Source organism: Seriola lalandi, unplaced genomic scaffold, assembly GCF_002814215.2.
Source record: "Seriola lalandi dorsalis isolate HSWRI2012SDOR001 ecotype SW California unplaced genomic scaffold, Sedor1 jcf7180002054326, whole genome shotgun sequence".
Classification (NCBI taxonomy): domain Eukaryota; kingdom Metazoa; phylum Chordata; class Actinopteri; order Carangiformes; family Carangidae; genus Seriola; species Seriola lalandi.
Genome location: NW_019524879.1, coordinates 555181 through 569933, shown reverse-complemented (window position 1 = coordinate 569933; position 14753 = coordinate 555181). Strand labels below are relative to the sequence as shown.

The window sequence follows — 14753 nt, the reverse complement described above, 5'->3', positions numbered from 1 at the left end:
ATCTTTCCAAAGTATTTTAATCCTGCTCAGAGGCAGCTCTGTGACTTAGCACATTATTAGACTGTCAAGCTCCAGTGAAGTGCAGTCCGTTTGCTAGACTTAGTAAAGATTAGCATACTGCAGTGTAACAAAAACACAACTCATATAGAGGATGTTTTAATAATTATATGAAGGTGTTAGTGAAATATTCCAGTCCTCCAAATGGAGGTTAAAGGTCAGACTCAGCTACAGAAAAGTACACACTAGGAGCTGGTAGGAACTGATAGATGCTTGCTGACATGGGAGACTGAACCTTGGGGAACATTATACAGCAGCATCTTGCCAGGTGTCTTTAATCTTAATCAGACAGCAAGACAGAAAACGCCTCTCAATGTAAAGCAATACAGTTCACCACCACCACAAACTATCCTCCAAAATGATCATGTAGTTGATAGTAAAACAAAAAACTGAACAATTTAGTCTTCATATGAAGGAAAAATTTGTTACAGGATTGTTGTATTAGACAACATTCATTTTAGCCATGCAGGTAATAAATTAGCAGTGTATACCTCCATTATGTCTAACTTGTTGCTAAATTATAAGGTATTTAACCTATTAAATTCTTGGGTTTAGGGTATGATTTATATTATACAGTATGACACTGTTTAGTATTGTTGTAATACATTCTCCAGCCACTGGTGGACGCACTGAGCCAGAAGATCTTTGACTGAGCACAGTGCTGCACGAGCGCCAACCAACCGGTAACCGAGGATCGTCCGCCATCTTGGATTTAAAAATATCTCCTCCTAAATTGAATTAAATTAGTTTTTTGTTTCTTTACACCTTTCAGATATTGTGTCTCCCGTCTAATAAGGTGCTGAATAAGATTTCCTTCAACCTGGATAGCGTTTAATTTTAACACATATGAACGCGTTAGTAACGGACATTGTCTCTAAAGTGAAGAAGGCAGGTTGATTTTGGACACTCCTCCGTCAGCTGGAAGTTTTTCTGAAAAAGGTGAGTCCGTGCCGAGTGTTAAAAATTGTATTAAAGTGTATTTAAAGTAAAGTGTATTTTCAAGGGTTACACGCGTGTTTCAGTGCTGCTGTGTTAAATTATTAAAATGTTGAGTATGGTTGTTGTTGTTGTTGTTGTTGTTGTTGTTGTTGTTGTTGTTGTAGTAACATGCTAGTTTGAAGTGAAGGTAACCACTAGCTAGGTAGAATTCTCAAATTCTCAATTATTGTCTTTTCTTCAAAGGAGCACAGCGCAGGAGTCCAGTGTTGTCTAAAGCTGCTGTTTATTCAGTTTTATTCAGTATGGCCTCCCCTGTTTTTTCGTATTGTAGTTCACATTTTACGTTTAGTGTTTGTTAGCCAAACCATTGGTTTAGCTCTGGGGATGGCAATGTTCTGGTGGGTCTACCTGTGACTGGGACTGTGGGGTGGAGTGCAGTTCAATATTGTACAGCTATTAATGGTGCCCAGAAGATGAATTTTAATGACTTTGGATATTACCCCATCATCAGGATAAAATTGCAATTTGACTTAATACTTACAAAACTAATGATATTCCTATCAAGCTCAGCTGCATTTTTGTGTTAGCATTCATTAACAAATGTTTGCATTGTAACTTGTTAAACTAAGATGTTCACCATGGTCAAAATGTCCCTCTAAACATTGGCATGTTAGCATTGTCACTGTGAGCATGTTGGGAGCCTATCGTTGACACTGCTGTATACAGCCTCCTAGAGCTCTTATTGTGTCTCTCATACACTCATTGCATTCATTCTAATTTATGCATTTGTTATTCATTTTCAGTTTCATAATGAAAAAACAAAGCTAGCCACTTTTGTATGTAAGGAATTGCTTTGAACTAATTGATTTTATTTGATAGATTTATTGAGAGCAAAATATAGCAAACAGTTTGTGTGTTTGGTCTTTTGGCTCAAAGCTTTGCTGAGAAAAAGTGTGCATGTAGAGGGCAAAATGTCTGCTGTTGCTATATTAATTTAATTTAATTTTGTGTAGAATAAACCCAACTGGTTGGAAAGGCACCAGTTTCTTTCATCTCTGAACTTCAAACAACGCAGATTTTGCTGCAAGGTGTTGAAGACTAGACCAACTACGCATGCATACAAAGGTACGTAACTAAGCAATTAGCTATGGGGGACACAACCAGAAAATTTGGTGGCCTCACGAAGAGCTTGTCAAAAGGTCTGATGCAATGAATGTCTTAAATCCCTCTATTCTCTGTCCGTTTTAACACCTTGAATCATCCAGGGATTCCACTGTTCCACATTTGCCACTGGTACCTCCTCAGTATATGCGACCTCATTGGCAAACAAATCTGTTCTATGGGCTTGTCAGGGCTCTGCTCTTCATGCAGAGTTAAACTGTGCTACAGGTTCTCTCGTCGTGCATGTATGAGCCTTTTACAGGATACCAGACAATATCCAATCTATTTAATCTCCTTGTCCTATTGTCCCTATACTCCTGAGCATCACCATCTGTGATCTGCTAATTATTCTCTTAGCTGAGGGTAAAAACAGACTACAACTATTCCTCCAGGCTTAGGGCGTATGGCTTCAGCTGTCCACAACCAAGCAAACCATTTTTCTGGATGGCACAGTGGTGGTGATGGGGCTGGATGTTTATTTTTTTTTCCCTTCCTCTGCCTATTTCTCATTCATGCAGCAACACTGGCTGGCATGCTGATCCAATCGACAGCTGTCCCCTTTGATCAGCTGCTTGGCAGGCAGCGACAGAGCTGGTGCCGATGGTATGGGTGTCTTGGCGGGTAACTGCCCCTGGCGCAAGGATAGGGAACAGATGTTGACGAGGGGGGAGGCAGAGCACTATAGGACCTGTATGGGAAATGGGATACAGACTGGACTCCAGAGGGATGGAGTCAGGGAAAGAGTGGAAGGGATGAGTACAGGGAAAGCAATCTGCAGGGGAGAAGCTAAAACAAATCAGGAGGAAAGCCAGATTTTGTTTTCATTATTGCTATTATGTTAGCACTTGAATCTCTTTGATGCTTACACAGTAGTTCTCGATATGAATGTTCCAGCTTACACAAACTTGAGTCATATTTCCTAATGAACCTTCCAGCTTTAATAGCTCCCTTGCAGTACTTATCTGCTAAAGTTTATTGTCCTCAGTGCACTTCAGATCTCCAGAATATGCTGAGTACACATGGTGAGTTAGCATTAGCACCATATTAGCTCTGTCTTTGACAATTAATTTTAAGTAGTTAACTGCAATGGACCTTCCTCTGGCAGGGCATTGACCTAGGGTTTTCACTTACGATGCTTCAGGGAATATTCTGGGCGTTTGTCCCATATCATTTTCCTCCCTGGGCTTTAAAAGAAAAACAGGTATACTTTCTTATACTGCTTTTGTGTACTTCATTAAGAGCTAGGTCTTAGTTTGAAAAGTTGTATTTGCTCTGTGCCATACTGTGACCCTCTTTGTCCTTTCACCTTTTTATAATTGTTTTTTCAAAAATGTGTCATTATATTAATTTTCAATCATTTCTTAATCATTTTCGTAAGCATAATATCATCCTTTTGTTATCAGTCGCCTGCCTCCTTTATGCTCATATTTCAAAGCAGTCATCATTTTGTTTAGAATTAAAATTAATTTCTTTATGTTGCAGCCTGATGCTAAAATCATTTATATTCATCTCGTTCCTCATCAATCTCCACCCAATACCCCATAATGGCAAAGCGAAAAGTGGATTTTAGACATTTCTGTAAATTTGATAAAAAGGAAACACTGACATATGTAGAGGTGCTTTTCAGTGGAGACTGGGCAGGTTGAGGGAAAGCTGAACAGGGAAAAGTAGAGAGTTATCCTTAATGAAAGCCTTGTCCAAATTGCTCACGACCTCAGACTGGGCAGAAGGTTCGCTTTCCTACATGACAGTGACCCTAAGCACACAGCCAAAAACAATGCAGGCTTAGGGACAACTCAGTGAATGTCCTTGAGTGACCCAGCCAGAGCTGTCACTTGAACCCAATCGAACATCTCTGGAGAGATCTTAAAATAGTTGTCCACCAACAGTTCCTATCCAATCTGACAGAGCTTGAGAGGATCTGCAGAGAAGAATGGCAGAAAATCCCCCAAATCCAGGTTTGCAAAGCTTGTCGTGTCATACCCAAAAGACGTGAGGCTGTAATCACTGACAAAAATGCCTCACTTACTACTGAGTAAAGGGTCTGAATAACTGCCAATGTGATATTTCATTTTTTTCCTTTTTGATAAATTTGGAAAAATTTCTAAAATCCTTTTTTTCATTTTGCCTTTATGTTATTATTAAGTGTAGATGGATGAGGGGAAAGATGAATTGAAATGATTGTAGCATAAGACTACAACATGACAAATGTACTGAATATGTACTGTACATGGCTATAACAGATACACAAACACAGATACTGTACACATACATTTGTTTTGAGTTCATCTATTTCGTCTGTCTTTCTCCAAAAGCCAAATTATTATAACAAGCTGACTGTTGAATGCCCCACACCTGTGACTGCATGTAACAGCCTCATTCATGATGCCTGGTCAAGGCCAAGGACTAATGAAGGGAGACAAACTGAAATTGGTGTGTCTGAAATGGGAGCAGTGGGAGGTGTGCAGGTAATCAGTCAGTATCTTCTCAGTTTCATTACTGCATGGACCATTAGTTTCAGGCAGGTCATTGGCATTCCTGCCCACAGTATTTAGAGCCCTGCTACCATGATGCCAGTATGAACCAATCAGGCCACTTGTAAACACAGAGGATGAGATGCTAATGAAATTTGATGGGCATTTTGAATTGGTTGCAGAGAGGTTGCTGAAAGATTTCTGGAAAATATGAATTGTTGTAACTTTTAGCTGCGTTTCCACCGCAGGAACTTTCTCCAGGAACCTTTAGAGGAACTATGTGCGTTTCCACCGCAGGAACCAGGGTCTAAATTTAGTTCCGCGGTAATCGAGCCCCAAAAAGGTACCTGGTCTGGGGGTAGTACTTTCCAAAGGTTCAGGAACTTGGTCTGTGGTCTGCAGACCTGAACATTTCTGACTGGTCGAGTACTCGCTGCATTTTATTTCACCCGCGATGTTTAAAAGTCTGCAGCGAGCGAGCACCGAGCGAACATATTTTCCACACAGCGAAACAGGTCCAGGAGAAGGTAAAAAAAAAAACGAAAAAGGACTTCAAAAAAATAAAGGACCACAACAATCAGTGTGGCTAGGCTTGCCACCCGTCACATATAACATGGGATCGTCACGTATTTGAAAATAAAATGCTGTGTCCTGTAGGCTATTGAATATATACTGGATGCAATTTGTCCCATATTTTCGTTCATGTTATGTCCTCAAAGTGCTGTGAATAATATAATGTCAAGTAATAATTTTGCATAATCTTCCCGGGATTTTAGGCCACGGTGGAAACACAGACAACAATGGGCCACAGGAACCTTTTAGTTCCTGAAGAAAAGGAAAAAGTGTTGTGTAAAGGAAAAAGAATTGCTATTCATAGTACCTACATCCAGTTTGTGCAGACTGATAGCAGTTTGATTTGCACATTTCACATTGTGGCAAAATATCCTAGGTGTTTTTCCTCACACTTTATTTTCATAACAAACCATCTGCCAGAGGCAAAGCTAATGCTTATCACACCTCTGTGGCTGACAGGTTGTGGTTGATGCACCACAATCCTTTGCCACACTGCAGATTGTGAATGAGAAACACTCTGAATTATTAAAAGATGGCTCTTGGTCATAGTGCTCAGAGCCCAGTTGCCAAAACACCAGAATTTTGATGAGGGTAATGCACTGAATGCACAATAAAAACGATAGAAGAATTGGTTGAGTTTTGAGTCACTGAAAGGAAAATGTGACCTGGAGGTATAAGGTCCATATTTTGGAATTTTCATTTTTTTGGAGTGGAGAGGGTACTGTGAAATTACAAAAAAAGTTTCTGCTACTGGAGGCACTCTGATTTTTAATCACTTTTGCATAATCATAGTTGTTTGGTATGCAGATGATTTTCTGATGTTTAAATGGGACTGAACTTTTGGCCTGTGAAGTGTGCTCGCAATTGTTTTGTTCATTGTCACCTCCATAAATTGCCCCAAACAACAGTGATTGAAGCCCCGGCTTTGTACAATGTTCTTCATGTTAATAAAACAAAATACGCCCGCTGGTAGTAAATCTAATGATGATTACACCTCCATGCTAGACAGGTTCAGTTACAAGCTCTAAATTAGCCTGAGGATGTGTATATGAAATGACATCTCTTCTGTCTTCTGAATGGTTTTCTGTAGTAAACCCATGTTATAAGTTTATTAATGAACCAACTGTATGTGCAGCATACAGTGCAGCGTTATTGCAAGTGCTTTAGAGACGATAACAGATAAGAAATGCAGATAGTAACAAGTGACAACAGATAGATGTTAGGCTGGGACGATCATTTGTATTTTCAGATGGATCTGTCGTCATTGTGCTTGATTGCCATTACCTGACATGACTGAGCCGTGGGGACTCACCTGTCATGTAAGTGCACTACCAGCCACAGCTCAGCTGTCACTCTGTCATAGAGACAAAGCTGTGTGCAGCACCAGATGTATATACTGGACAGGACGCAACAAGAGCATCAGGCCTTTTTCACAGGAGACATTTTGACATGTCAAAGTAGGACATAGTCACAGGTGTACAGGGGCAGAGTTTTGTGATCCTAGCGTTGTTCTTGCTGAGTGACACATTGTCATGGCTTACCACTTCAGCCATTGTTGATGTTATTAGTAACACCTGTGGATCCTACTTTATCAAAACAATTGCAGCTTCTGCCATATTGCTTCTGCCATAATGCGATAGTAATTCAATTAATTGTTCAGCCTTCATTTCTATTATGTCAAAAAGACTTAATGGGTGAGAGCAGCACACCTTAAGTATGTGATTCCTCAACAAAAGGAGGAGATGTGCTCCTCAAAGATGAGGCTGCAAGGGATGAAGCTTTCCTCCAAATTCTTTTTAGATTATGCATATTCTTTTTGAGAAATGGGATATTAATGAACAAAACACAACTCACAGAGGCCTTTAAAAAGCCTGTCAAATTCAGCTGGCAGGATGATGGGAGGAAGGGGAGTTGTCATCTGTCAAAGGAACAGGTATCTATGTTACCACCCGAGAAACAAGGGAGAAGATGTCAGTGAATGTAAGTCAGAGTTTTGTATGAGAGTGGTTTGATATGCTCATTTGACTTGTCACTAAAGAGCTTGTATGGCTGTGTGTGCAGATCACTGTGGGTGCATTTTTGAAAACCTCAAAGCTTCAATTTTGTTTATTGTTTTGTTTTAACTTTGTCTGATAGACTCAAAGCTTCTCAATGAGCTACACTAAACTTGAAAATGCATTTCGGTTCTTCTAGAAACAAGGCTCTTGAGATACAACTTTTTCACCTGACAGTTGCAGCAAAGAATAGCAATTAAATTGACGAAAAAAAATGCAAAACCGAAGAAGAGCACAAAAAGAAAAACAGGGTAGGAAGTAGCAAGATTGTACAATGTAAGCGGAATAGAGTAGCCAAAACCAAAGACAGGGGAAAGGTAAGTAGGGTACCTAGCTGACAGCCTGTGGCAGCCACTTCTGATTTAGCCCATCTTCATCAGAATAACTGAATACTGAATAACTTTTGATTCATATTCTCGCTCATATTCCTAGCTTTGTATTACAGTATGTGAGCTGAGACAGAAACAGTGTTCTGCTTGAGTTTTTGATAACAACTGAAGAAGTAATGCTTTCAATTATTTGCAAGTGAGTAGAGGGTCTATCCATCATTGGCCTGCGTTGTTTTCATTTTCACTAATTGGCATTTCCAGAAGCTGCAGGTTTGGAGTGATTCTGTCTAGCTGTGCAACCTGAGGTGCTAAAACTCTTGCTATTCTGTATTTCCTGATGCACTTCGTCTCTTCTTTTTCCTTCCTTTTCCCCTGTTGTTCTTCTTCTCCAACCCACTCTCCTCAGATGTTCCCAGGCTTCCTTGAACGCTCATAGTTAAATTCAAGGTCCCTCCTTATTGTAAGCCAACTCGCATCTTTGATTTAGCATCTGGATGTTTGTTCATTTCTCTTACCATCTATACTGTATTTCTCTTCCTTCTACTGTCTCTATCTATTTCCCAGTGTTACTTCTTGATGAGGCTGATGACCTACTTAACATATTTCTCAATTCACTATACTGTAGCTCCTTTGAAGAAATTTGAAGACAGCAGAATTCAGCTGTCAGATGTCCTTTTGTCAGTCAAAAATAATGTCCCTTTTTAGCAGGATTATAATACAAATTTGGAAGAAGTCATGATTAAGGGGTTTTACATACAGTAAATGATTGTTTCGAACAACAATGTATAAGTCCATGAGCACAGCAAACCAATATTGCACAGTATTAGTTTTGTCCTAAACTGTGGGGAAGAGAAAGTGTTTTTTGTCAATTATTTTCATGATAAAATGAAAATGTTGTATCTGGAATCTCAATCCAGTCTCCAACTCTCAATCCCAATTTCACTCCCTCACTCCCCGTACATGTATGTATTCCATTATTCATGCATGACAAGAGATGCCAGTGTAAGTGTTGCCCCACTTTACCCCTCCCCACCTCTCAAAACATGTTGAAGAACGTTGGAAAACCAATCTGGCTCAAGATCCTCTGTGTTTCCTCATAGTCCCTTTCCATTGCTGTAGTCTTAATGAGAATTAGCTGGGAATCCGGCTTCTGTCTGTGATACAGATTGGAAAACAGGTTAGTCTTTCACAAGAAGAGGCTTGGGATGACACGACACCGCACCCTGTTTTTGTTACCAAATCCGTAGGTGAACAATAGATGCTGTGCGCTGGCATCAGCTGAACCAGAGCTGCCAGCCTTGTCTTCTCTACGTAATCTGTTTTCTGTTGACAAGGGACAAGCCAAAGAGCAAAAGAGGAGCAAACAGCTAAATATAACATAAACCTGTTTATTGCCCAGTGATGAGTAATGTACCCCTGTGTGAATGCATCTTCAGTATGTCTGGCTGTGAGTAGATGCATATTTGTATTTTTACTTAATCATGAATTAATACAAACATGAATGCAGTTACATAAGCTTATGTATTGTGTTCTTTGATGCGACGCAGAGCTTTGTTTAGCTGTGTGCATTGTGGCCGTGAATATTGTTTAGGTGTATTAGACTTCTATAGCTTTGGGGTTTTGTGAGTTCTACTCTGGGATATGTCTGTTCAGTTTTTCCATTAACTATTGAAAACAACATCTGCTTTGGAGAATTCCTTGTCAAGCTCTGGATCAAGAATCAGTGAAGAGGTTTGAAGAACCATTTGATACGGCGTTCCTGCTGCGACTGAACAGTCAGAATGCACAACTTTTGGCATTGGGAATTTAAAAAAAAATGACAAGCCAAGAGGTTTCTGAAGTGTCGGGAGATTTTTTTCAGACAAAAGTTTGAACTGACAGATTTCTAAACTTAAAATCCAGCTAAAGTTTTTTTTATTTCGTCCCTAGTAGCAAACTGAGACAAAGTGTGTTGATGGCTTCAATTTTCACATCAGCTGATAGTCTTCAAGGGAGAGCTTAGATATGGATTTCTAGGGAGGGCTCGGAACATGATTTCAGCTTTGTAATTAAAATTTCATCAAGTAATGAAGCGAACCAGAGGCTAAATGAGCATAAAGGTTAATCATCTCTTCAATAGCTAGAAGGTCAGACTTTGTGTACTTTGGATTGCGTGAAATATTAAGTGTGTGAAGGCTGCTAATATTGGCTGTGCACTGACATGAAACTAATGGACATGTTAAGTCTGATCTCTGACAAGCATTCTCGATTAAAGGTTAATTGTTAATTATCACAGAACATGGAAGAAGCACCAATAGCACAGCAGGAAGGAAACAAAAATTGTTTATGACCTTGAGACATGGTGACAGTGAGTTTGTGTGAGACAATAAGAAGGAGAGAAAAATAGAAAGTGCCTGCGCTGTGTCATCTATGTGGGCACACATGCCTCTGCATGTATTCAGCAGAGACGGTCTTATTTCCTCTTCATGCTGATTATCATGCAGCCTTTGTGCCTGTGATCAAACCTACTGAATGATTGCAGGTGAATTAGTCAGCCTGGAGAGTCTTATTGGGAATCACCTAATGGGCCATATCCATTCCCTGCTTTAATGAATCTCTATCCTTTTCTTTTCCCTTTTCCCTTTCCTCCACCATCCTCAAACTCGCATCTCTTCTGCTGAAATTGTGTTAATCCCGCTCCCACATTTCTCTCACTCTCTTGCACTGATTCCTTCACTTTCCCCACCTTTTCTATCATTGCACCACTTTCTCTCTCAGTTTACCTCTCTCTCTTGCTCCCTCCTCTTTCCTTCTTGCCTTCATTTTGCTGTTCCTTGCGTGAACAAAATACTGCTGAGACGGTCTCACATTTATTCAATGGTCCAGACCTCCTGTGTTCCAAAGAAATGATGATGTTTCCAAGATAGGGCTTGATGATTAAATGTGTGTTCTGTAAATGTCTTCAGAACCACTTGCAGTACTCAATTCCTAAAATGATTCTCCATTTTTTCCACTAGGCTTTGAATACGCATCACATAATCACACAATAAAAAACAATCTACTAAGACCAAGATTCAAAATTTTGCTTTGTCTTCAGAAAATACAAACACATTCCAATATGGGCACTACCGAGTACCATGACAAGTGGGAGACTTATTAGGTGTTATTTGTGTTGGTTTCCTGGCCATCAGCTCCAAGAACCTTAACTCCCTAGTCATCCTTTATGTTATTTTTTCATCATGAAGTGCCAAAGGGGCAAGTGACAGGAGTCTATTGATGCTACATTACCTGTGGAGAAGGGTTGTGTGGACCGCTATTCCTAGCAGTAGTTTCGCTTGAAAGGTTAATTGCTTAAGATTGGGACTTGGACTAGATCTTATAGACGAAGCTTCAGTGTTGGATTTTGTTTCACTGGATGCCAGACAAAAAGCTGGACTGCATACATTAGCTGGAATTTTTAACTAGCTCATTCAAAGCCTAATCATAACTTTCATTTTCACTCCTGACTGAGGATCTGTTCAATTCTTGTGAAACAAGGAGACAGACAAGTGAAATTACACATTGGGTTTAATGTTTAAATCTGTGACAGAATGTGAGTCTTTCTGTCGAGTATCCTCATTTGTTGCATAATAATCCTCAGATTTACCTCTGCATCCTGAACGCTAATTCTTCCCCCCTTGATTTCGAAACAAAGCCTGGGCAAAGGCCCCTGTGCACCTCTGTGAGGTAGATGCCAGTTGCCATAACATGCACACGGTGTGCGGTCATTATTGATTTAGGCTAATCCCTCCCTATGTACAGGATTATCTCTGTCTGACACTGTACAAACCACTGTTTACCAGAGACAACAGAATACATCAGAGAGCCCAGTTGAGTTCAATCAGAGCAGCAGCTAACACTGATCCGTGCTAATCTAGCCAATGACAGGGTCTGTCAGAGCAGGTTGTCATGGTGACACCTAATATTCTGGGATGGAATTGATAGCATTTGTTAAAGGGGATATATCTGTGTACAGGTATTTTGAACTTGTTCCAATATGCTACTGATCACTTTCAGGCCTGTGCCAGAAAAACAAGAACAACATTTCTCTGCAAAACAATAAAGAACTTAGAGTAACAAAAGCCCCAGAGATATACACAGGAGAACAACTCTATGTACACCCACATACACTTTTTCATGTGGTTGTGTGCATGCTAACATCCAGAAAAAAATAAAAACACAAATACAGACAGGAATGCAGACATACATATCAATAGAATACACATATATTTTTAGCTTGTATAGAACCTCTCCAGTTTCCCTCTTGCCTGCCACGACTAAATGACAAATTGACACCTTTTTTCTCTCAGTTCCCAAGTACACTTCAGGGGCTGTGTGCATGATGCACCGTGTGGAGCGTTGGTATACTGTGCAGTGTGAAAATCTGCACACCCCTGTGTTAGTGCACTGTTTTTGTTTTCCAGCCAAGTTATGGAGTAGCACGGGACTAATCCCAGTGTGTGATGTGTTCTGGGTGGCTGGGAACCCGCTGTTTTATTTAGCTGTTTTTGTCAACAACAGTTTCATGTTAATGGGATGGGCTCAGACCTCCTCACTGCCCATTTATGTGGGAAAAGATGAATTGATGTTACACACCTCCACTCCCCTCATACACCTCATTCCTCGCCAACAGAAGGATGTCTAGAAAACTAATTAGTATTTGTTGAGTTTTGCTTTCTTTGTGAGTCTGGGTGTGGGTATATACCACATGTGTGCAATGGGTATGTGTGGTTATTTGGACGGAAAATAATAGAGTGATTTTTTTCCCCTTGCTTACTTTTGTAACCATGCAAATTATTGTTCTTATTTATGTGGAAGTAGATACACTGCACAGTGAGGACTATCCCTCATAATGGTATCACATAGAGATGCTCTAATCATGTGGAAGATGGGCCTCAGCTGAATTAAGACCAGCTCTGCCTGTACAGGAAAATAATTGATTGCATTTGTTTTTTTATTTGGAAGAGAAAATTGATCAAATGATTTGGCTATTTTTGGCATGAAGATTGGGCTGTGAGACATGGAGACAGTATAATAATTCACAGTGTGAACTATGTAATAACTAGAGATGCACTGATTGATTAGCTGGCAATCTGAGAAGGCCAGTTTTCATTGGCGATTGGCCATGATCGTTGACTGGCTGATCAGTCTCAGATATCTGATTCTGTGCTGGTCAAATTTACACTCATGTGCCACATGATGGTTCATGTTGCGCACAGACACACACACACACAACATGCTGTCAGCGTGGAAATTCTTCACTATGAGTGAAGAAGACACAAAGCTAGCAATTTGTAATACCTGTTTGGCCAAAGTAAGCTGTCGGAGGAACATTCGGAACAACAAACGTCCATCATCCCGTAAAGCCAAAGCGACTAAAAGTACTACCTCACCTGTGCATGACGGCTGTCTTACTGAACCGCTGCCACGGCATGTACACATGTCCACACTGCCAGCATTGCTGCTGTGCCTTGCAAACTGGCCATCATTGATAATCATCCATTGTTCATGTGTGGTCTGAAAAGTGTAGAGTTGTAACCAGAAAACAGTCACTTAATTTTTGTTTTCCCTCATTCAGAGCGAGAGAGAGAACAGCCTTCACCTAGTTAGTTGATAGATAATAGTCAGTGTTACATTATGAACACACAGTCAAATTAAGGTTACAAAATGTTTGTGTATCCATCAATTATAGTTCTTAGATAGAAAATCATAATCAGCCAAATTCATAAACGGCCAAGAAAATTGCATTCAGTGCATCTTTAGTAGTAACTTGATGGTGATATTTTGAATGCACAATGACTGCAAACCTGTTTCTTTAAATACAGAAGACCTCAGCAAAGTGGTGTTACACATTGCTATTTTGTGTCGTGCTTGTTGATGTGGCTTAAAAACTTTTGAGTTTTTTTTTTTTGGTGAGTGGGTGAAGTCTAGGAAAGAGTTATAGGCTTGTATGAACTTTGCTATTGGTGAAAATTGCAAAGGTGTTGCATCATTCCAGGATATAGATTAGCTAAATAAACATTTTAGATGAAACCTACTGTATATACGAATGTAATATTTTTGCCGGTATGATTATGAGTATTGGGTTTATTTTGATAATATAACGAGCATTGTAAAATCATTTAAAACACATTTTTATGTTCACATCTTTCTCTTTTCTGACATAGTTTTTCATAGTAGGTTGCTGTGAGGTTTGAGGGTGCCCACACTAAGCGAGGCCTTTGGGTCTCCCACACACCAACATGACCAAATCCATTTCTCATCTTCATATTTACACACTCACAGACTCAAGGCAGAGACATATTGAATGCCCTTTTCTTTGCTCTCCCAAGATTACCTGTCAGGCTCGTCATGGTTGGCTGATGCGGACATTGTTTCAATTTTTTCTTTGAATGTGGAGTGTGTGTCTGTGTGTGTGCAGTTGCTCTAGCAATCATGGCTAGGTGACATTCTTTATCTACATCTTCAGACAAGTACTTTGGATTCCCTTGGTTACAGACCATGAGTAGATCCTACCACAGTTAGTCCGAGCCTGGTAACACTGCACAACAACAGAGATCTCTTGAGACTTGTGGACTATATAAATGACGGTATTACTGTATACTGCTGTTTATTCCTGAAACCAGGCTCAATCTAACTTATGGATGAATGCACATGGAACAAGGAAACCCTCTTAAAGTGCGAAGAGTTAAATATTCTCCATAAATAAAAGATGTGATGGCTTTAGTAACATACCAGTTTCAGTTTCCTTAGGCACTTATCTCAAGCCAAAGCACACTAGTCAACAGGGGTGCAAAGAGTACTGGAAAACTTTACTCAAATAGAAGTAACAATCCTTGTGTAAAAATTTACCCGGATAAAAGTTAGTGAGTAAGTTAATTAAAATGTACTAATGTACTGTATATTTTTAAAAGGGGTAAGGGCAGGGGTAAAAATGTTGTGTGGTGATGATAACGGTTATATGATAAAACTCTTAATTAACATTTTTAGGCTCCCAGGTATATATGCAGGCGTATGTGGACAGGTATATCAATATGTGCTGTTCTTGGTGAGAACAGCACTAAAAGCAGCCAATAAATTCCAGTCAGGCACTTTGCAGCCTGTACATACAGCAGAAATATGCAATGACAGTTTATTAGGTACATCTA

At 39.8% G+C, this 14753-nt stretch overlaps 1 long non-coding RNA gene across 1 annotated transcript in view; it reads left to right on the top strand.

The window, feature by feature from the left end:
• Nucleotides 1-795: 795 nt before the first annotated feature.
• LOC147819084 (uncharacterized) overlaps nt 796-14753 on the top strand; it is a 102834-nt gene continuing 88876 nt past the window's right edge. Inside the window, exons 1-2 of the long non-coding RNA XR_015437296.1 lie at nt 796-996; nt 2010-2121. This is a non-coding gene — a long non-coding RNA (uncharacterized LOC147819084). The remainder of the gene's footprint in view (nt 997-2009; nt 2122-14753) is intronic.